Raw genomic sequence first — 20245 nt, forward strand, 5'->3', positions numbered from 1 at the left:
CTGTGATGAATCTATTTGCTTTTGCTAAACTTCTGTCATTGAAACAGCCAGGAAACTGAGGTGATGCCACAGCTTTTATTCAACACAGGCGAGGGCCATGTCCCTGCTGATAACCACAGGGGAAATTCCCTGCAAGACGACAGATGCGTAATGAGAAAATCTGCATCCTTTGAATGAGATCTAATTTCTAGTAAATGTTGCTCTTACAAAACGTATGATGAAGTCAGTACTGGTCCGATGCCTGTGCCCTGAACCCTCCAATTTCTGGAGATTCCTGGGGAATATTTACAGAGTGGGGCTCACAAAATAGTAGGAGATTTTGTTCATGTCGTGTTGCCTATTTGGATACCACAGGCACTAGCTCAAAAGTACACATTCAGAACAGAGCTCCTATGAAAGAACACTGCCTCTTTCCATCGCCACACCCAGTGTCAACAAATAGCTGACTTTAAGGCCCAGTACCGAAGTGGGTGTGCATTTTGTAGAGAAAATGCTAAAGGAGAATATTTCGGTAAGACATAACTCCAGCCTCCTCATGTCACCTTGGCAACCCGAGGTATCTCGCTTGCGCAAGTCAGCCAACCACTGTGATCTTCGGCCTTGGCTCACATTGTCCTAGGGAGGCTTCTTTAATCTCTTCTTCAGCTGTTAGCATCTTGTTCAATTTAGCCTGATATCAAGCTAATTGATGGGGCAAATCTCACGTGCTTACCAAGGCAGTTTTTCTCAATATGACATAAGACCACCCACCTCAAAGTCACCAGGGGTGCTTGCTTATTAAGAATGCTGATTCTAAGGCCCCACCCCAGGCCTAGTGAAACTCTTTGGGATTCTGCATTTTAGAAAGTAATCCAAGGTCATAGAGCAGTGGTTCCCAAAGTTTACTACACAATAGGATAATCTAGGGATAGCTTTAAAAATATTGATGCCTGGCCTCTACCCCCAGATACTCTGATTAACTGGTATGAGGGTGACCTGGTCATGAGGATTTTTTTAAAGCTCTCCAGGTGATTCTAATATGTAAGAAAATTTGGGGACCTGTCATAGAGGATGCTAGATCATCATCTGATGACTATTTAACAGATAAGGAAATAGAGAAGATGCCAAAATGTAGTAATATTGCCTAATCCTGGAGCTATTTTTACCCTAAACTGCTTTTGTCATTCAACCAGGAACCCATAATATTTCCATCAGTGTCAGACAGAAGTTTTGAGACTTCTAGTGTGTTGCCCTCAGTCTCACATAATTTCCAAAAAAGACCCAGGACATTCTTCTCTGTGACTCGCATGGGCTAAAGCGGACCTGGGCCTCATTGAACAGGGTGTGAACTGAGGTGATATTTACTTGTACAGCTTTTCACCCATTTTGATTAGCTAAATCAATTCAGGGTTTGCTCATTAAATAGAAAAACAACCTGTGGACTTGTTAACCTATATCACATGATTGTCGACTCAGAGAAGAATGTTATTTTACTAATATTTCCTCTTTCAAATTAGCCTGTCAACTCAGCCAAAATGTTTACCAGAATTATCCTATATATATGGGATTTAGATCCATAATTGGCTTCTGGTTTCCCCAAATTACTTATTACACAGTCAAAATAAATACACTGTGGTGTTTTAACAGTGCCTCATGCCATCCCAGGGGTGATCTGTATTGTCAGAGTAGGCAGGCTGTTTGTATTGTTAAGAAATTGCATAATACTTATCTGAAATCTCCTTCACACCTTCCCCCTTTTAACATTCAACTCTGGAAAAACTACTTTTCCAGGAAGCTTACCTAGTCTCCCTGAAGTGGAGGTTTCAAATGGATCCTGTTATTTCTTCTCTAAATATTTACCTTTAGTATTCACTCTACAAAATGCACACCCACTCCTGTCTTGGGCGCTAATGTCAGCTGAGTGGACCCTCACCTTGGCACCTGTCTTTGATTGAGGCCTCAGGGGTAATGACTCTGTCACTGGTGTCATTTTACAATTAGTGTAGTGTAGCACTATTATTATGAATGTTTAATGGTGATTATTATATTAAAAATCTACTGTGGTATCAGACATGAGGAAAACTCATTCTGTTGTCTAACCTAAATTTTTTGTAGAACAGTTTGAACTAAGGAAGAATATTACCTTTTCGGGTTCTCAAAACACATTATACTCTCCTTAAATTTGGAAAATAATTAAATAAAAGAAGAGACAAGTAATTTTAAATGGTGATTTTTTTTAATTAAATGAGGTAATAATAGTCAAACAAAAATAGTGCTTTCATATGCTCAGCACTTATCTAATCACTAAAAATCATTTAATTCTCACAATAGCTATTATATTATTATAGTAGGGTCAGACTAATAAAATCCATACTCTGCCCTCAATGCACTGATCACAGTCAAGTGCATAAAAATGTAAGAGTGGCTGGAGGGAGGGAGAGCTGAGGGGAGCTTGGTGGTGGGACTGCCTAGCGTCACAGCTGCAATTTCAAACCCTGCAAACAGTCCTGTACTTGCTAAGTCAGCACATGCAGTGGATAAGAGCACGGAATTGCAACCAGACACACCAGGATCCAACCCCTACCTGATGACTGAGGAGCTGGGTGACCATGGGCAGATTCTATGGCACCCCCAAGCCCTGGTTTTTTTCTTTGTTTTTGCTTTTTATTGTTGAAAAGCAAAGCTAAAGACATTGTATTCATTTCCTAGGACTGCCATAACAAAATACCATAGACTGGGTGGCTTACATAACCGAAATTTACCTTTTCACAGTTCAGGAGGCTAGAAGTCCAAGATCGCGGTATTTTCTGAGTTGGTTTCTTCTGAGGCCTCTCTCCTTGCAGAGGCCAACTTTTCATTGTGTCCTCATGTAGTCTTTCCTCTGTGGATGTGCATCCCTGTATCTCCCTATATGTCCAATTTCCTTTTATTATAAAGACACCAGTCAAGTTGGATTAAGGGTCACCCACTTGGGTAGCTCTCACTTTAACTTAATTACCTCTGTAAAGGTCCTAGCTCCAAATATAGTAACATTCTGAGGTATTGGGGGGAAGCACTACAACATACTGGTATGGAGGAACACAATTCAGCCCATAAAAGCTTGTTTTATAATATTTAATGAGAATTAAAAGAAATAATGCAAATAAGTCACTTAGCAATGTACCTGGCAATAAATAAGGAAATTTCTTTGGATGATGGAAATGTTCTATATCTTCATTTTAGTGGTGTTACACTGGTCAAAACACATTGAATTGCACAGACATAGAAAACAAACTTATGGTTACCAAAGAGGAAACGGGGTGGGGGAAGGATAAATTAGGAGTTTGGGATTAGCAGGTACAAACTACTATATATAAAATAGATAAACAAAAAGGTCCTACTGTATAGCACAGGGAATGATATTCAATATCCTGTAATAAACCATAATGGGAAAGAATATGAAAAAGAATATCTATGGATATATGTACAACTGAATCATTTTTCTGTACACCAGAAACTAACACAAAATTGTAAGTCAACTATACTTTAATTTAAAAAAAGAAAAAGAAAAACACATTGAAATGTGCACTTAAAATGTACATTTGATTGTGTTTATATAATACCTCAATAAAGCTGATTTTAAAATATTAAATTGGGTTTCTCAGGTGGTGCAGTGGTTGAGAATCCACCTGCCAGTGCAGGGGACACGGGTTCGAGCCCTGGTTCGGGAAGATCCCACATGCCATGGAGCAACTAAGCCCGTGTGGCACAACTACTGAAGCCCACAAGTCTAGAGCCCGTGCTCTGCAACAAGAAAAGCCACTGCAATGAGAAGCCGGCACACAGCAAGGAAGAGTAGCCCCCGCTCGACACAATAGAGAAAGCCCGCGCACAGCAACGAAGACCCAATGCAGCCAAAAATAAATAAATAAATTTATTAAAAAATAATAATAAATAAAATATTAAATTACTGCTTATCAACTTCACCTCAATGACTTCATTTAAAAGCATTTTTAAACATTTTTCAAGGTATAATAAGCCTTAATCCTTGATAACTAATTATCCCCAAAAAATTCCCAAGCAGAAGTAGAATTATCCTAGAGTGTGGAAATAAGTCTTATGCCTGACGGCTGCATCTTTTAGTACTCCCATATAAAAGTAAATTACCCAGAGAGGTGTTTTTCCTGGGAGTGTGTCATCCCCTCAAGGGATTTTCAGAACTGTTTTTAGAACTAGTTTCCCATAAAGGAGCAGAATTCCCAGCATGTAAATCTGATGTAGATGGAAGGCCCCAAGTATTTAAATTCTTACTCTACAAGAGTTGCTGTGGTCTTAAGAAGTTCCATTTGAAATGAAAATGAAAAATATTGAAAAAAAATTTCCTCTGAAGATTTTGAATAGCATCCAAGTTAAATTATAGAGACAACAACATGTCCTGAGAGACTTAATTTTCAGCATTGGTTTCCTGAGTCTACATCCGCCTTTGGGACATTGGGAGAATTTCCAAGTTCATGTTGATGAAGAGTTATGAAACCTCAGAGGGGGAGTTCTGCTAACCATGAAAGAGTAGTAAAATTAGCATGATTTTTTAAACTCTTCCTTTAAAAAATATGTTCCCACTAAGAATTGCTTCAGGATATAAGTTTTTATGGAAACACAACTACTCTGTATAAATATAATGGACTTCATCATATGTATAAATACAATGGACTTCATCAGTGAAAGGTGTTTGTTGTCTGAATAAATATGTTATTTGACTAAATGAATGACTCAACAAGAAAGCATCATTAAGAGAAGTACAGATGCAATTTTATTATAAACATGCAACTTTAAAGGAGGAATTGGCTGAATTGCCGTAAGCTGGAAGTAGCGTGGACTGCCGTGTCCCATGGGAAATCACTAAGACCTGTACCTCCCTCAGTACCTGGCAAATAACAGACAATAGCAAATACTTGCAAAACAGAATCATTAAATATAAGATCTGTGTGGAAAATTTTTTTTTTCATGTCTGTGATAGGAAACTGCCTTCCAGGTTAAATCGCCTTGTGATAAGCTGCTCTAGCACTAAAGAACTAAAATTTATGGAGTCAAAATTAGTTTTCCCTCTGCAGAACTTCATCCTGCAGACTGGAGCCAGAGGGGTTCTGTAGCAGGAGCTTGTCTCCGCTGGGTTGATGATTCCTGGGGCAGCTCTGCTGAGGTCTCAGTGCACAGACAGAGTTTCTTGTTAAAATGCAGGGTCTGAGTCAGTAGGTCTGGGTGGGGCCCGGGACTCAGCATATCTAACAAGCTCCCAGGTGTTGCTGTTATCAAACACAAGTTCGTATGCCTGACGCACAGTGAAGCCAAACAACATGAAACATCGGAGTTTGGAGCAGAGAAAGGTTTGTTGCAGGGCCAAGCAAGGAGGACAAGTGGCTCGTGCCCCAAAAAATCCAAACTCCCTGAAGGGTTTCACCAAAGCATTTTTAAAGGCAAGGTGAGGGAAGGGCATCCCAGGGTATGTGATCCGCTCGTGCATGATTTTCTGATTGGTTGACGGTGAGGTAACAGGGCTGTGTCACAGAGGTTCACATTATCAATCCCTAGGCGCCAGTCTGGAGGTTCTGTGCTCACGGTCATCAAATAGTTAAGTTCTCTCATTTGGTGGTGGTTTTAAGCATCTATAAAACAACTCAGGAAATGTGCATGAGATACTATTATCTAAGTACTTCCGAGAGGAGCTAAAGCATGGGATATTAAGGGAGGGGGTCTGTCCCGGGAAGGCCCCATAGGGTCCTGCTTTGTTACAGTGCTGAGATGGGGTCCATGGGCCACACTGAGGTAGCAAAGTCATAGAAGAAAACGGGATTCCTGAATAGCTGGGCAGAGTGAACAGCTATGGGATGAAGGGAGGCACTGAACCTGGAGTCTGAAGGCTGGTTACATGACCCCAGAAGAATCACAGCTTCTCTGTATCCCAACTGTCTCATGGGAAGAGGACATCATAATAGTAATAGGACGATAATACCCACCTCATGGGATTGTTGTGAGAACTGATGGGTAGCTTACTATAAACATGGGGGAGCACTCCGTACACAGCCAGTGCGCAGTAACTGCTTACTGACTGGATGGTAAACACAGGTTGTTTGCCATCTGTGGTTCTGAAGGCTCCACTTCTCAACCACCCTGTGTGCCCAGGACAGTTCCCAGCACCAAGCAGGTGTGCAGGCAGCGCTTGATCAGCTCAGGTAGTAGCAGAGTGACCAACCCCTGAAAGGACATTACTACCTGGACGATGGCTCCCTGTGGCACCCACAGGAGAGCTTCTTCACTGAGAAAGCAGTAACTTTGAGGTCTTGGCTAACTTCCAGGCCCCTCTGAGCCAACAGTGGGAGATAGAACCAGATTGTTCCAGTAAAAAAATATGGTGCTAGAAGAGCTGATCTTCCACATTCTTCAACATAATTCGTGTATAAAATTGCCTGCCTTTGATACATTCCTTTTTTAGATTCCATATATATGTGATGTCAGACAGTATTTATCTTTCTCTGTCTAGTTTATTTCACTTCACATAATGCCCTCAAGGTCCACCCCTGTTGTCACAAATGGCAGGATGACCTTCCTTTTCATGGCTGAATAATATCCCATTGTGTGTGGGTGTGTATTTTATATATATATATATATATATATATATATATATACACACATAGTATACCTATTGTGCCACGTCTTCTTTAACCATTCATCTATTGATGGACACTAAGGTTGTTTCCATAGTTTGCCTATTGTGAATAATGCTGCAATAAACATGGGAATACAGATATCTCTTCAAGATCCTGATTTCATTTCTGGATGTATACCCAGAAGCAGGATTGCTAGATCATATGGTAGCTCTAGCAAACAGACATTTTAATGAGTTTTTCCACGGCTGTGATGAGTGAATTTAATGCAAGTTTAAATAAACAGTTAAACTAAAATAATTTTGGCCATGCTGAAGTAGAGATAGATGGGCCCCTGGGCCAGACAGCTAGTGTTTGTCAAATGGAGCAAAGCTGAAGTTTTGTCCTCAGCCAGACAAAAACGATGCCTGTTTCCCTTCCTCCACTGATAATGGAAGGAATAAACTAGCAGTGGGGAATTTGTTGCAGCAAAAATAGAAATGAGACTTTTCTGATAAACAAGGAAAAGAAGGAAACAATGAACAGGCTGGGGAAACAACATAAACAGGCCTAAAAGAGTTAAGCAATCTTGGTTATACTTTAGCTGTTACTACTAACAAACACTTGTAACTAGACTTGTCCTTCACAAAGCTGATTAGTCTCTAACTCCTTATGAATTACCCTTTGCAGCTGGCATTTCTTCTCCCCCTACACTCCCTTGTAGCACTCTTCATTTCAGAAAGAATGTCACCGCGATATATTCAGGGACACCAGACCGGGTTGCTGCGCCGCCTGATGCCAGCTCTGGCCATGAATTTGCAAAAGAAAAGAAATGCAAGACTTTAATTACTTTGAGCCTTATCACCTACCCCAGACCACGAGCCCTGGGCTATATAACCTTTCCCTATTCGCCAGGGAAGTGAGGCACAGTTCTTGAGGTGATAGCCTACTGTGTTCCCCTCTTGCCTGGCAAAAGGAGTAAAGCTACTCTTTTCTATTTCTTCCAAACTCTGTCTCCGTATTTCTCTTCATCATCGGTGGACAGGGAGCCAAGATTTGGCAACAATGCCTTATGATATATACTGTCAGTCCTCAACCATCCATTGTGTATTGAAGCAGAAACAGGTTTTCTAAGGAAAACATGGTCCCTAGTCACGCATATTCCTTAGCCCACCTGGCCCCAGCTCCCTAACTGTCACAAGAGTATCCTCACCTGCCTCACCAGGCTGGTTGTCACGCAGGTAGAACTCCCAATACCTTGCAATCAAGCACAGACCCCTACACGTACTCACCAGCTCTATGATCTGGAATGCTCTGCTGCTTCATTCTCACACAAGGTCAGTCTTAAGTAATAAAGGATATGAAGAATATGTCATCCAGCATTGCTGCCCATGTTCTCAGCCTGACTCTTTTCTCATGATAGATCACTAGCGAGCTGCATATAGGCACCTCTCTGCTTTGGTCCTACACAGAACTGCTTTACTGGACTCTACCTTGTTTGGATTGTTACGCTTTCAGGCTTGTCTCCCAGCTAAGACTGTCTCTTTAAGAAAAGGGCCAGGTTTTCTTTGGCTACCCGGTCCTGCCCTGGCATAGCGCAGCACATTGTACAAACTGGGTGCTCAATACAGTATCTCAATAACTCACTTTGCCTTTCAGTTCCCTGTGGTGTGATATAAAAGAGCACTTGACTGTGAACTGGGCAGACCCTGGTTCTAAACCTTGCCCTCTAACAACCAGCAGTGCAGGCTTGGGCTCTGTCCTCTCCTGGGTCTGTCTCCAAATCTAAAAAATGAACATTATGCTAAATGATTTACAACGTCTCTTTTAGCTTAATATTTTTGAGTATCTCCAACATCAACTAACCACCAATCAATACTTTAATCATTTAAATTTCTGTTGTAATTAGTATTATAATTTCTCTACAAATAACAATGTTAATTTTTGAAAAAATGTTTTTCTTAATAATTCCATGAAGTTCTAATTGTATTTGTTTTATAGAGGACAGGGCTGAATGTTAGCCTTGAAAATGATCAGTGATTTAAAAATAATAAGCTGCAACTTCATGAAAAGTTACTATTTGAAAATGACTGAGATGTGGAAATTGATCATCTTGAAATTGATTTTAGTCTAGTTCTGCTGTGTTTCTACATTCATTCTTCCTCTTGACAATTTTTATTGGTAGAGGAACTTCAAAATGGATGAAAAAATGCGTTTTTACCTCATTTATTTTTAAGAAATGGCAACTAGCAATCAATATTCAGATAAGTTTCATCTAAATAAAACACAAGGGGCGGAGGGGAAGATGGCGGAAGAGTTAGACGCAGAGATCACCTTCCTCCCCCACAGATACACCAGAAATACATCTACACGTGGAGCAACTCCTACAGAACACCTACTGAATGCTGGCAGAAGACCTCAGACTTCCCAAAAGGCAAGAAACTCCCCACATACCTGGGTAGGGCAAAAGAAAAAAGAAAAAACAGAGACAAAAGAATAGGGACGGGACCTGCACCAGTGGGAGGGAGCTGTGAAGGAGAAAAGGTTTCCACACACTAGGAAGCCCCTTCGCGGGCGGAGACTGCGGGAGGCAGAGTGGGGAGCTTCGGAGCCGCGGAGGAGAGCACAGCAACAGGGGTGCGGGGGGCAAAGCGGGGAGATTCCCGCACAGAGGATCAGGGCCGACCGGCACTCACCAGCCCGAGAGGCTTGTCTGCTCACCCGCTGGGCGGGCTGGGCTGGGAGCTGAGGCTCCGGCTTCCGGAGCGCAGGGAGAGGACTGGGGTTGGCTGCGTGAACACAGCCTGCAGGGCGTTAGTGCGCCACGGCTAGCCGGGAGGGAGTCGGGGAAGAGGTTTGGAGCTGCCGAAGAGGCAAGACACTGTTTCTTCCCTCTTTGTTTCCTGGTGCGCGAGGAGAGGGGTATAAGAGTGCTGCTTAAAGGAGCTCCAGACACGGGCGCGAGCCGCGGCTAAAAGCGCGGACCCCAGAGACGGGCATGACACGCTAAGGCTGCTGCTGCCGCCACCAAGGGGCCTGTGTGTGAGCACAGGTCACCATCCACACCTCTCTTCCAGGAGCCTGTGCAGCCTGCCACCGCCAGGGTCCCGGGATCCAGGGACAACTTCCCCGGGAGAACGCACAGCATGCCTCAGGCTGGTGCAACGTCACGCCGGCCTCTGCCGCCACAGGCCCGCCCCACACTCCGCGCCCCTCCCTCCCCCCGGCCTGAGTGAGCCAGAGCCCCCGAATCAGCGGCTCCTTTAACCCCGTCCTGTCTGAGCGGAAAAACAGACACCCTCCGGGGACCTACACGCAGAGGCGGGGCCAAATCCAAAGCTGAGTACCTGGGAGCTGTGAGAACAAAGAAGAGAAAGGGAAATCTCTCCCAGCAGCCTCAGAAGCAGCGGATTAAAGCTCCACAATCAACTTGATGTACCTGCATCTGTGGAATACATGAATAAACAACGAATCATCCCAAATTGAGGAGGTGGACTTTGAGAGCAAGATTTATGATTTTTTTCCCCTTTTCCTCTTTTTGTGAGTGTGTATGTGGATGCTTCTCTGTGAGATTTTGTCTGTATAGCTTTGCTTCCACCATTTGTCCTAGGGTTCTAGCCATCCGTTTTTTTTTTTAAATTTTTTTCTTAATAATTTTAATAACCTTATTTTACTTTACTTTCTTTCTTTTCTTTCTTTCTTTCTTTCTTTCTTTCTTTCTTTCTTTCTTTCTTTCTTTCTTTCTTTCTTTCTTTCTTTCTTTCCTTCCTTCCTTCCTTCCTTCCCTCCTTTAGAAAACGAATCATCCCAAATTGAGGAGGTAGACTTTGAGAGCAAGATTTATGAGTTTTTCCCCTTTTCCTCTTTTTGTGAGGGTGTATGTGTATGCTTCTGTGTGAGATTTTCTCTGTATAGCTTTGCTTCCACCATTTGTCCTAAGATTCTATCTGTCCTTTTTTTTCTAAATAATTATTTTTTTAATTTAATAACTTTATTATATTTTACTTTAATTTATTTTACTGTATATTCTTTCTTTCTTTCTTTTTTCCTTCCTTCTCTCCTTCCTTCCTTCCTTCCCTCCCTCCTTTCTTTCTTTCTTTCCTTCTTTCCTTCTTTTCTTCTTTCTTTCTTTCTTTCTTTCTTCCTTCCCTCCTTCCTTCCTTCCTTCCCTCCCTCCTTTCTTTCTTTCTTTCCTTCTTTCTTTCTTTTCTTCTTTCTTTCTTTCTTTCTTTCTTTCTTTCTTTCTTTCTTTCTTTCTTCCTTCCTTCCTTCCTTCCTTCCTTCCTTCCCTCCTTTCTTTCTTTCTTTCTTTCTTCCTACTTCTACTAATTCTTTCTCTCTACTTTTTCTCCTTTTTATTCTTAGCTGTGTGGATGAAAGGCTCTTGGTGCTGCAGCCAGGAGTCAGTGCTGTGCCTCTGAGGTGGGAGAGCCAACTTCAGGACACTGGTCAACAAGAGACCTCACAGCTCCACATAATATCAAACGGCTGAAATCTCGCAGAGATCTCCATCTCAACATCAGCACCCAGCTTCACTCAACGACCAGCAAACGACAGTGCTGGACACCCTATGCCAAACAACTAGCAAAACAGGAACACAACCCCACCCATTAGCAGAGAGGCTGCCTAAAACCATAATAAGTCCACAGACACCCCAAAACACACCACCACACGTGGAAGTGCCCAACAGAGAGACAATATCCAGCCTCATTCACCAGAACACAGGCACTAGTCCCCTCCACCAGGAAGCCTACACAACCCACTGAACCAACCTTAGCCACTGGGGACAGACATCAAAAACAATGGGAACTACAAACCTGCAGCCTGCAAAAAGGAGACCCCAACACAGTAAGATAAGCAAAATGAGAAGACAGAGAAACACACAGCAGATGAAGGAGCAAGATAAAAACACACCAGACCTAACAAATGAAGAGGAAATAGGCAGTCTACCTGAAAAAGAATTCAGAATAATGATAGTAAAGATGATCCAAAATCTTGGAAATAGAATAGACAAAATGCAAGAAACATTTAACAAGGACCTAGAAGAACTAAAGAGGAAACAAACAATGATGAACAACACAATAAATGAAATGAAAAATACTCTAGATGGGATCAATAGCAGAATAACTGGGGCAGAAGAACGGATAAGTGACCTGAAAGATAAAATAGTGGAAATAACTACTGCAGAGCAGAATAAAGAAAAAAGAATGAAAAGAATTGAGGACAGTCTCAGAGACCTCTGGGACAATATTAAATGCACCAACATTCGAATTATAGGGGTTCCAGAAGGAGAAGAGAAAAAGAAAGGGACTGAGAATATATTTGAAGAGATTATAGTTGAAAACTTCCCTAAAATGGGAAAGGAAATAGTTAATCAAGTCCAGGAAACACAGAGAGTCCCATACAGGATAAATCCAAGGAGAAATACGCCAAGACACATATTAATCAAACTGTCAAAAATTAAATACAAAGAAAGCATATTAAAAACAGCAAGGGAAAAATAACACACAAGGGAATCCCCATAAGGTTAACAGCTGATCTCTCAGCAGAAACTATGCAAGCCAGAAGGGAGTGGCGGGACATACTGAAAGTGATGAAGGAGAAAAACGTGCAACGAAAGTTACTCTACCCAGCAAGGATATTATTCAGATTTGGTGGAGAAACTAAAACCTTTACAGACAAGCAAAAGCTGAGAGAGTTCAGCACCACCAAACCAGCTTTACAACAAATGCTAAAGGAACTTCTCTAGGCAAGAAATATAAGAGAAGGAAAAGACCTATAATAACGAACCCAAAACAATTTAGAAAATGGGAATAGGAACATACATATCGATAATTACCTTAAATGTAAATGGACTAAATGCTCCCACCAAAAGACACAGATTGGCTGAATGGATACAAAAACAAGACCCATATATATGCTGTCTACAAGAGACCCACTGCAGACCTAGTGACACATACAGACTTAAAGTAAGGGGATGGAGAAAAATATTCCATGCAAATGGAAACCAAAAGAAAGCTAGAGTAGCAATTCTCATAACAGACAAAATAGACTTTAAAATAAAAACTATTAGAAGAGACAAAGAAGGACACTACATAATGATCAAGGGATCAATCCAAGAAGAAGATATAACAATTGTAAATATTTATGCACCCAACATAGGAGCACCTCAATACATAAGGCAAATACTAACAGCCATAAAGGGGGAAATTGACAATAACACATTCATAGTAGGGGACTTTAACACCCCACTCTCACCAATGGACAGATCATCCAAAATGAAAATAAGGAAACACAAGCTTTAAATGATACATTAAACAAGATGGACTTAATTGGTATTTATAGGACACTCCATCCAAAAACAGCAGAATACACATTTTTCTCAAGTGCTCATGGAATATTCTCCAAGATAGATCATATCTTGGGTCACAAATCAAGCCTTGGTAAATTTAAGAAAACTGAAACTGTATCAAGTATCTTTTCTGACCACAACGCCATGAGACTAGATATCAATTACAGGAAGAGATCTGTAAAAAATACAAACACATGGAGGCTAAACAATACACTACTTAATAACGAAGTGATCACTGAAGAAATCAAAGAGGAAATAAAAAAATACCTAGAAACAATTGACAATAGAAACACAATGACCCAAAACCTATGGGATGCAGCAAAAGCAGTTCTAAGAGGGAAGTTTATAGCAATAAAAGCCCACCTTAAGAAACAGGAAACATCTCGAATAAACAACCTAACCTTGCACCTAAAGCAACTAGAGAAATAAGAACAAAAAACCCCAAAGTTAGCAGAAGGAAGGAAATCATAAAAATCAGATCAGAAATAAATGAAAAAGAAATGAAGGAAACGATAGCAAAGATCAATAAAACTAAAAGCTGGTTCTTTGAGAAGATAAACAAAATAGATAAACCATTAGCCAGACTCATCAAGAAAATACGGGAGAAGACTCAAATCGATAGAATTAGAAATGAAAAAGGAGAAGTAACAACTGACACTGCAGAAATAAAAAAGATCATGAGAGATTACTACAAGCAACTCTATGCCAATAAAATGGACAAACTGGAAGAAATGGACAAATTCTTAGAAATACACAACCTGCCAAGACTCAATCAGGAAGAAATAGAAAATATGAACAGACCAAGCACAAGCACTGAAATTGAAATCTTCCAAAAAACAAAAGCCCAGGACCAGATGGCTTCACAGGCAAATTCTGTCAAACATTTAGAGAAGAGCTAACACCTATCCTTCTCAAACTCTTCCAAAATATAGCAGAGGGAGGAACACTCCCAAAATCATTCTACGAGGCCACCATCACCTTGATACCAAAACCAGACAAGGATGTCACAAAGAAAGAAAACTACAGGCCAATATCACTGATGAACATACATGCAAAAATCCTCAACAAAATACTAGCAAACAGAATCCAACAGCACATTTAAAGGATCATACACCATGATCAAGTGGAGTTTATTCCAGGAATGCAAGGATTCTTCAATATACGCAAATCTATCAATGTGATAAACCATATTAAAAAATTGAAGGAGAAAAACCATATGATCATCTCAATAGATGCAGAGAAAGCTTTTGACAAAATTCGACACCTGTTTATGATAAAAACCCTGCAGAAAGTAGGCATAGGGGAAACTTTCCTCAACATAATAAAGGGCATATGTGACAACCCCCCAGCCAACATCGTCCTCAATGGTGAAAAACTGAAAGCAGTTCCACTAAGATCAGGAACAAGACAACATTGCCCACTCTCACCACTCTTATTCAACATAGTTTTGAAAGTTTTAGCCACAGCAATCAGAGAAGAAAAGGAAATAAAAGGAATCCAAATTGGAAAAGAAGAAGTAAACCTGTCACTGTTTGCAGGTGACATGATGCTATACATAGAGAATCCTAAAGATGCCACCAGAAAACTACTAGAGCTAATCAATGAATTTGGTAAAGTTGCAGCATACAAAATTAATGCACAGAAATCTCTTGCATTCCTATACACTAATGATGAAAAATCTGAAAGTGAAATCAAGAAAACACTCCCATTTACCATTGCAAGAAAAAGAATAAAATATCTAGGAATAAAACTACCTAAGGAGACAAAAGACCTGTATGCAGAAAATTATAAGACACTGATGAAAGAAATTAAAGATGATACAAACAGATGGAGAGATATACCATGTTCTTGGATTGGAAGAATCAACATTGTGAAAATGACTCTACTACCCAAAGCAATCTACAGATTCAGTGCAATCCCTATCAAACTACCACTGACATTTTTCACAGAACCAGGACAAAAAATTTCACAATTTGTATGGAAACACAAAAGACCCCGAATAGCCAAAGCAATCTTGAGAACAAAAAACGGAGCTGGAGGAATCAGGCTCCCTGACTTCATACTTTACTACAAAGCTACAGTAATCAAGACAGTATGGTACTGGCACAAAAACAGAAATATAGATCCATGGTAAAGGTAAAAAGCTCAGAGATAAACCCACGCACATATGGTCACCTTATCTTTGATAAAGGAGGCAGGAATGTACAGTGGAGAAAGGACAGCCTCTTCAGTAAGTGGTGCTGGGAAAACTGGACAGGTATATGTAATAGTATGAGATTAGATCACTCCCTAACAGGATACACAAAAATAAGCGCACAATGGATTAAAGACCTAAATGTAAGGCCAGAAACTATCAAACTCTTAGAGGAAAACATAGACAGAACACTCTATGACATAAATCACAGCAAGGTCCTTTTTGACCCACCTCCTAGAGAAATGGAAATAAAAACAAAAATAAACAAATGGGACTTAATGAAACTTCAAAGCTTTTGCACAGCAAAGGAAACCATAAACAAGACGAAAAGACTTTTTCTCAGAATGGGAGAAAATATTTACAAATGAAGCAACTGACAAAGGATTAATCTCCAAAATTTACAAGCAGCTCATGCAGCTCAATAACAAAAAAAAACAAACAACCCAATGCAAAAATGGGCAGAAGACCTAAATAGACATTTCTCCAAAGAAGATATACAGACTGCAAACAAACACATGAAAGAATGCTCAACATCACTAATCATGAGAGAAATGCAAATCAAAACTACAATGAGATATCATCTCACACCAGTCAGAATGGCCATCATCAAAAAATCTAGAAACAATAAATGCTGGAGAGGGTGTGGAGAAAAGGGAACACTCTTGCACTACTGGTGGGAATTGGTACAGCCACTATGGAGAACAGTATGGAGGTTCCTTAAAAAATTACAAATAGAACTACCATATGACCCAGCATCCCACTACTGGGCATATACCCTGAGAAAACCAAAATTCAAAAAGAGTTATGTACCAAAATGTTCGTTGCATCTCTATTTACAATAGCCCGGATATGGAAACAACCTAAGTGCCTATCATCGGATGAATGGATAAAGAAGATGTGGCACATATATACAATGGAATATTACTCAGCCATAAAAAGAAACGAAATTGAGCTATTTGTAATGAGATGGATAGACCTAGGGTCTGTCATACAGAGTGAAGTAAGTCAGAAGGAGAAAGACAAATACCGTATGCTAACACATATATATGGAATTTAAGGAGAAAAAAATGTCATGAAGGACCTAGGGGTAAGACAGGAATTAAGACACGGACCTACTAGAGAATGGACTTGAGGATATGGGGAGGGGGAAGGGTAAGCTGTGACAAAGCGAGAGAGAAGCATGGACATATATACACTACCAAACGTAAGGTAGATAGCTAGTGGGAAGCAGCCACATAGCACAGGGATATCAGCTCAGTGCTTTGTGACCGCCTGGAGGGGTGGGATAGGGAGGGTGGGAGGGAGGGAGATGCAAGAGGGAAGAGATATGGGAACATATGTATATGTATAACTGATTCACTTTGTTATAAAGCAGAAACTAACACACAATTGTAAAGCAGTTATACCCTAATAAAGATGTTAATAAATAAATAAATAAATAAAACACAAGGGTAAATTGATGAGAAGTTTTGCATTTCACACAGTTATATTGTGAGCAATTTTAAAGAAAAACAGTGTATTAATAAAACTAAACCTTTAACTAACTCGAAAGGTAACACATCTCTGCCTGTCTTTCATACCTTAAATGTGACTCTAAAATGCTCTGAGATTTCTGAATACAGCCGAATGAAAAGTTCTGACTGTACCTCCACAGACAATTTATTTTAACATCAAAGACACAGAACAGTCCCCCCACCTCCAACTTTCATTTTCTCATCCTCACGTGTTGACTTCCACAGAATGCTGCAGATGCACACGCCAGGCACAGAGAAGCCATTAAAGAAAAATTGATTTGACTCATTGTCTGGCAGCAAAGAAATTCATTTCATGGTGACACCACTCTATTCAGCATCCCAGCTTCTCAGGCCCCTGCAGTACATTAAAGCCTTGTTTTCAAACCTTGGTCCCTCTGTGGGACCTTACTTTCTATTTCACCTGAGAGTCAGTTATGTATCTGAGTAGAGTTGCCATGGCACTTCTTGTATGATCTCTTGTAAGCTAAACACCCCATTTCTTTTTACCCCTTCCTCATTTGCCCTAATTTCCTTACATTTCTCTTTCTGCTCGCAGTGTTTCTATTACCTCTGAACTGTCAGCCTTCTCCCTTAAAATAGGGCACCCTAAATTAAAGTATTTTTTCAGGTTCAGTAAATTCAGGGTAAAGTTAAAATATTTTCTTCCCTTGCTCTGGACCCTATATTGTTTTTCTACCCCAAAATGGCTTTTTTGTTTGTTCATTTTGCCTCCATACAACTTTGGCTTACGTTGGGGTTAAAATCAACTGAAACCTCTGGGGATTTTTATTCATGGGAACTTTCGTTAAATCAGGTCTCACCCATCTGGCAGTTGTGTAGCCAATTTCTTAAGCCTGAATTGAAGGATTCATACTTATCTGTACTTTATTTCATCTTCCTGACATTAGTCTGAAATTTTAGACTTTTGGGGACTTGTTTTTTCTTTTTTTTTTTTTCTGACATTCATTGTATATACAATACTCTAGCTATTTTAATTGAGCAAATTTACTGTGAATATTTTCTAATTATTCATTAAGTCATTGATAAAAATCCTGAAGAGATCAGAACCAGACAGCTTAGTACCCTCTTTCCAAGTTGATCTCTATCTTGATCAAGATTCTTGGTATAGTTTTTCAACTTGCTATGACTTTACCCAAGTAATTATCCTCCAGCTCACTTTTCTTAGGCTTGTCCACAAGGTTGTCAAAGATACTTTGTCAAATACTGTGATGAAAGCATTCCTCTGATCGAGGCTAATGAATTCTATCAAAATGAGTCTAGAATGCCCTGTTCTTATTGCTTCTACTGACTGCCATTTCTTGTCCTCAGTGACAACAAAACCATGGGTGTCATACACCTTCCTAGTATTTTTCTGTGACTGATATTATAATCGCCTGTCTATTATTTCTAGATCCAATTTTTCAAACATTTTTTAAATTAGAAAAAAAATATTAGCCATTAACTATAATACTCTAAAGATTAGGCTATACTCTAACAACATATTACCTAATATTTGTGTACTACATTTCAAATATTTTAACACACTTGGATCTCAATAGGATACTTAGAAAGTCCATGTTTGTAAGGATTGAGAATACGTGGAGTAACATACCCCCAAATGTGGAGAGGGTAGATAATATGGACTTGAGAGTGAATTTTGAAGGAAAAAGCAAAAACATTGATGGGTACAAAATATGAAAGTGGAATTCAAAGAGCCTACTGGCCATAGTAGAGAATTTCAGATGGGGGTATATAAAAACAAAGTAAGAAGTTGAACAGAGACTGTATAGAAAAGGGTAGTAAGATCAACATTGGAGTCCAATTTTGGTATTGGTAGATAATAGGAAGCAAAAGTAGGTTTGCAAGGAGAGGAACTACGTAGGGTATTGGGGGCTGTTAAATACATTCTGGCTATAGTGGCTTAGAGCTTGGATTTGGGCAGAGGGTGGTAATGGACAAAATCTGTTGTTGAAGAAGATTCCACTGCACTTGGGGATAGTTTGAGTATGAGAGGTAAAAGGAGAAGAGAATTACAAAATTAAGAACTCCAGATTAATCTCCAAAATTTACAAGCAGCTCATGCAGCTCAATAACAAGAAAACAAACAACCCAATCCAAAAATGGGCAGAAGACCTAAATAGACATTTCTCCAAAGAAGATATACAGACTGCCAACAAACACATGAAAGAATGCTCAACATCATTAATCATTAGAGAAATGCAAATCAAAACTACAATGAGATATCATCTCACACCAGTCAGAATGGCCATCATCAAAAAATCTAGAAACAATAAATGCTGGAGAGGGTGTGGAGAAAAGGGAACCCTCTTGCACTGCTGGTGGGAATGTGAATTGGTTCAGCCACTATGGAGAACAGTATGGAGGTTCCTTAAAAAACTACAAATAGAACTACCATATGACCCAGCAATCCCACTACTGGGCATATACCCTGAGAAAACCAAAATTCAAAAAGAGTCATGTACCAAAATGTTCATTGCAGCTCTATTTACAATAGCCCGGAGATGGAAACAACCTAAGTGCCCGTCATCGGATGAATGGATAAAGAAGATGTGGCACATATATACAATGGAATATTACTCAGCCATAAAAAGAAACGAAATTGAGCTATTTGTAATGAGGTGGATAGACCTAGAGTCTGTCATTCAGAGTGAAGTAAGTCAGAAAGAAAAAGACAAATACCGTATGCTAACACATATATATGGAATTTAAGGAAAAAAATGTCATGAAGAACCTAGGGGTAAAGCAGGAATAAAGACGCAGACCTCCTAGAGAACGGACTTGAGGTTATGGGGAGGGGGAAGGGTGAGCTGTGACAGGGCGAGAGAGAGTCGTGGGCATATACACACTAACAAACGTAGTAAGGTAGATAGCTAGTGGGAAGCAGCCGCATGGCACAGGGATATTGGCTCGGTGCTTTGTGACAGCCTGGAGGGGTGGGATAGGGAGGGTGGGAGGGAGGGAGACGCAACAGGGAAGACATATGGGAACATATGTTTATGTATGACTGATTCACTTTGTTATAAAGCAGAAACTAACACACCATTGTAAAGCAATTATACCCCAATAAAGATGTTAAAAAAGAAAAAAAAAAAAAAAAAGAACTCCAGAGCAGAGCACCCAGAGGACTTGAGAAGATACTCATAGCTGTGGGGAAGCTGGGGAGAAGCAAATTTTAGGAAGAAAAGAAATAAGATCAACATTGATTTTTTTTCAATTACAAGAGTGGTAAAAAATATAATTGCAAGCTTGGAAAAAGAGAAAACAAAATAAAAATTCACATCTGATCTGACATCTGAACACACAATTATTATCGTTTTGGTATATCTCCTGAAGGAACTTTGCAGATGGTTCAGTTCACATGTTGTTATATTAAATTACATTATATATAATATTACACACATTTTCAAAGTGACTATAAGGAAGTAAACCATTTTAATAGTTTCTTTTAGTATTTATCAAGTTAATGTATCATAAGTTACTTAATTCCCTTTCTATTGGTTATTCAGATTCCTTTCAATTTGGAGAAGGGAGAGCAATGAACATACTTTTCAAAAATATATCTTGA

General features: G+C 39.9%; 1 long non-coding RNA gene across 1 annotated transcript in view; it reads left to right on the plus strand.

Moving 5' to 3' along the window:
• Nucleotides 1-19781, plus strand: part of LOC309969347 — a 697850-nt gene extending 678069 nt beyond the window's left edge. The window contains exon 2 of the long non-coding RNA XR_014326624.1: nucleotides 19652-19781. This is a non-coding gene — a long non-coding RNA (uncharacterized lncRNA). The remainder of the gene's footprint in view (nucleotides 1-19651) is intronic.
• Nucleotides 19782-20245: the final 464 nt, after the last annotated feature.

Source organism: Leucopleurus acutus (genome assembly GCF_964270905.1).
Source record: "Leucopleurus acutus genome assembly, chromosome: 11".
NCBI classification, from domain to species: Eukaryota; Metazoa; Chordata; class Mammalia; order Artiodactyla; family Delphinidae; genus Leucopleurus; species Leucopleurus acutus.